Raw genomic sequence first — 4,562 nt, forward strand, 5'->3', positions numbered from 1 at the left:
TGTTTGTAAATAAGTGTTTGATAAAAATTTAGGTAAAATTTTTGTATAAAATCGTATTGACTTTGAAATTTTAGTACTAAATTATATCTATCTAAAAAGATTTGGTCAAAATAATCACGCTGGCAAAAGTCTGTATTTTGTTTTAGTAATAATCTTTAATTAATTTTTTGATGCAATAAAATGGTAATAATCTTTAATTTTATTAATAAATTTCCATATACAAATGTGGAAAAGTTTAAATTTTGGTATAAAAAAAAGTAATTAAATGACAATTTCCAAAATAAGTTTATGGTAACAAAATTAATTAGTACTAACAGATTGGATTTTTTTTTTTTTTTTTTCAATTTTGATGTCATTGGTTATTGAATCATTTTCAGATTTAGTCCCTGATTATTATTATTTTTTTCACATTTGATTTATGACTTTGAAAATCTTGTCACATTTTGTTCTACACATTTTAAAACCATGTTGTATTTGATCATCTGGCCTAATTTATTGTCTCCAGTGATCAAATTTGTATCGCTATTTTACTGAATATGAGTGCATAATAATCAAGTGACTTATCTTGAAGGACAAAACTATCATTTTCTTAGACATTTGTCAACTAAAAAATTTGATCACAGGTAATCATAAATTAAGCCGAATGACTAAATGTGAAAAAGTTTTAAAAGTCATGAAATCATATATAAAAAAATAATGATCAGAGACCAAATGTAAAAATGCTCCAATGATCGTGAGACTTAAAGGTAAAAAAAATCACTAAAAGATTAATAAGAATAACCTCAACAATGTTAATTTTTTGGAACTAAGGGTGTGTTTGAAAATCAGGAAAATGACTTTTGGATTTTTTTTTTTTGAAAAATTAGTCATTTTCCATAAAATATTTTCATTTCTAGTGTCTTGTCGCATTTCAGAAAATTATCTTGGTGTATTTAGTTCATTTTATGAAAAATGAGCATAATTGTATAATAATAATAATAATAATAATAATAATAATAATAATAATAGCGTTGGTGTGGAGGTGGTAGTGACGATGATGCTAGTGGCGGTAGCGGCAATGATAATTTGTGTGTGAAGAAGGTTGCAACAAGTGTGTGAATTATGAAAAATGATTTCTAAAAAAAAAAAAAGAAAAAAGAAGAGGGGAAGTTATTTTTTGAGGAAAAACAAAGACACTTTTCATTTGACCAAAAGTTTTTTTTTGTTTTGGGTCTTTTTTTCCTTGACTTTAGTTTTTCACGTTTTGTCAAAAACTAAAACCCAACAAAAAAAAAAAAAAAAATCTCCAAAACACACCCTAAAGATTAAATTTACAACGTAAATTATATTTTATATTTATTTATTAGGGATTAGGGATGAAAAGCAGAATCATAACCTCGCGCGGGAGAACCTTTTTTGAATTGGATTCGAGCACGCGGTTAGGGTGACGGCCATGGATTGTCCCAAGGACTTTAAATTGATGAGGGATCGACTTGTTGAGATGATCTTCACCTGCAAAGCCACCAGGTGCTCCGCCTGCAACAAGGTTCAATTGGCTTTTCCAAACGAGACGAAGATGAATCTGAAGGGGGTCAGCAATTACAGCGATGCTCATGCTCAGCCATTGACTGATGACATCAAGGAAGAGTCTTTCACTGTCCGGGAGGCGTTGAGGATCAAGGGGATTCTCGATAACTACGAACAAGAGGTTTATTTGTAATTAGTGTTGTTGAATCTTATATGAATTTCTTTTGTTAGTATCTTTTCAGTAAATGGTTTTAGTGTGCTTAAATTGTTTCCTTATCAATTCAGTAGATTCTTGGTTTAAAGAGGACTTTATGTTATTGAGCATGCTGGTTGATCAAATGAAAATCTATCCAAGATTTTTATAGCTTTTGTGCTAATTTATTTGTTGTCCAGTTTAATTTGCATGATTGATAATGGCATTGGTGAGTTTTGATCTGTGGTGCTCTTTTTTTTTTTTTTTTTGATGACAGTCTGATTCTGTACTGTTTGATTCGCTGAGGAGGCTTCAATTGATGGATTTTTCTTTCGAGACACTCAAGGTTTGATCTTTTGCCTTTTATTTTACTGGAAAGTCTACCTTGATATTGATATGTGTTTCTTTATTCGCAGTGACTTAACTGAATGATTCTTGTTTCAGGCCACACAGATTGGAAAACCTGTGACTTGTCTACGAAATCATGGATCTGAACAGATTAAGCATCTTGCCTGTACATTGATCCAGTATGTAATTCTTGGCTTGTTGCTTTTAAATGGTTCTAGCTTTTTGTTACAAAATCGTCTTCCAATGTTTCTGATTGTGCTCTTTTTCGGTATAGTTGCAAAATGATTGGTGACATGCTATTTTCATGGCTGTTTCCCTGATAATATTAAAACATTCCCTCCCTCATTTGCCTATTTTGACTTTCCTTTGCTTATGAAAAGTTTACTTTATTTGCCCATTCAATTACGAAATCTTTAACCCCTTAGTACCTGGATTCTACAACCTTATGCTAGAATGTTTGATCTCTTCATTTATTAACCCTTTAGTACCTTGACTCTTTAACCCTTTATTTGAATCAATAACATTTGATCTCTTCATTTATTAATTTATGTATATGTGGTTATTTCCCTTTTTTGAATAGTTCTGCTCTTCAAGTTATCTATAACTTATATTTTCTAAATGCATAGCATTAATTACAAAGCAAGATTATGGCCTGAGTTTACTTGACGTTTGTTTGCCTAATGATCAAATATGTTATCAGTCACACTGCTTTGATAGCTGAATAAGCTCAATTATGTCTGTAGCTTCGCGTCTATTTTCATTCATCCCCTGATTGGTTCCATTTATGTTGATTATAGGGATTGGAAGGTCATGATAAATGAATGGTTCGAAGCTACAGAAGCCACTACAGGTAGTTGCTAGGAGCCTTTATTTGGGTTATAAACGCGCTCAATGTAAGGTTAAAGATTGATTTATTGAGTATTTGAATGTGCAGAAGCAGAGAAGAAGGAGGAGGAAGAAGGACTTCCTTCTCCACCCTTGGATTAGGGAGCTTTCTTTACAACTGCTTCAATGGAGTTATCACAGGTACACATCCTCTAATCATTCTTGAACAAATTTGCTCTTGCTATCCTCCCTTAAAAGTTATCACTGACTGGTTTTTGTTTCCAACCAAAATGTGGGGGCATCAAACTGGAGTTCACTTACATATAAGTACAAAATTGGTTGTTTATCTAACTGATATAATTTCGTTTGATTAGAAGTTAAAGACTTCAGATGAGGATTCTGTTCAAGTGAGATTGGAAGTGGCAAAGAGGAAACTTCAGGAACGCCACTAAGAAGTATTAGCATTGTAAACCTCAACGATATTACTTTTTAGAAACCAGAAAAATGCCTTCAGAAGAACATTTTCTGAAAAAATGAGTCATTTTCATAAAACATTTTCATTTTCAGTATATGGTTGTATTCCAGAAAATTGTCTTGCTCTATTTAATTCTTACAGAAAATGAGTAGAATTGTATAATTAAACATTTTAATTGTGTTTGTTTAGAATATAACAACATTTATAATAATAATAATAATAATGGTGGTAGTGGTGAAGGTGGTGATAGTGGTCGTGTTGGTGTTTGTGGTAGTGTTATTTGTTATTATATAATAATAATAATAATAAGTGGTGGTGGTGGTAGTCGCAACGATAGTGTGTGGGTGAAGGTAATGGTGATAGTGGTGGTGTTATTTGTTATTATAATAATAATTACAATAAGTGGTGATGGTAATACTGTAGTAGTAGTGTAGTGGTGGTGGCGGTGACACTGACGATAGTAGTGGTGGTGATGGTGGCAATGGTAGTGTGTAGGTGAAGAAGATTGCAACATGTGTGTGAATCATGAAAAAGGAGGGAAAGTTATTTTTCAGGAAAGCAAATAAAATTTTCCTTTGACTTGAAGTTGTTTTCCTTTCACTAAGTTTTCCATGCTTTGCCAAACACGGAAAACTCAGAAATTTTCAAAACACACTCTAGGAATGAAAGTAAACACAATTAACAATCAGATACCTTTCAAAAAAAAAATCAGATACAAATTCTATAATTATTCTATAATTTAGGGATAAAAATTACAATTTTTTCAAAATATATATTAAAACAGATTCCATAAAATAAAGAGTTCTACTACATGTACTCCCTAATCTTGCACCCTAGATTTACTCCCTGATGTGACGAATTCTGATAAACTATTTTTGTGATGTGAATCCCAATACAAGTGTCTGCATTGGAGTACAAAATTAAAATACACATAGCATTTTCCGAAAATAAACCCAAAAGGAAATATTAAAAAACAAAATTGCAGTAGAAAATTTTTGAAAAGACAGAAGACTCCGCCTTCTCTCTTCTCTTCTTCTCCGGAGTGCGAATTCTGATTTCTTTGGTATTATCGAGCACGCGGTTATGGTGACGGCCATGGATTGCCCCAAGAAGTTCAAACTTCAAATTGAGGAGGGATCGATTTGCTGAGATGCTCTTCAAATGCAAAGCCACGAGGTGCTCTGGGTGCAACAACATTGAATTGGCTTTGCCCAA

General features: G+C 32.2%; 1 long non-coding RNA gene across 1 annotated transcript; it reads left to right on the forward strand.

Moving 5' to 3' along the window:
• The first annotated feature begins 2,014 nt into the window (after nucleotides 1–2,014).
• On the forward strand, nucleotides 2,015–3,474 carry LOC109159111. The gene is made up of 5 exons (XR_002050499.1): nucleotides 2,015–2,045; nucleotides 2,144–2,226; nucleotides 2,845–2,897; nucleotides 2,982–3,073; nucleotides 3,247–3,474. It is a non-coding gene; the product is annotated as an uncharacterized LOC109159111 (long non-coding RNA).
• Nucleotides 3,475–4,562: the final 1,088 nt, after the last annotated feature.

Source organism: Ipomoea nil, unplaced genomic scaffold, assembly GCF_001879475.1.
Source record: "Ipomoea nil cultivar Tokyo-kokei standard unplaced genomic scaffold, Asagao_1.1 scaffold2826, whole genome shotgun sequence".
Classification (NCBI taxonomy): Eukaryota; Viridiplantae; Streptophyta; class Magnoliopsida; order Solanales; family Convolvulaceae; genus Ipomoea; species Ipomoea nil.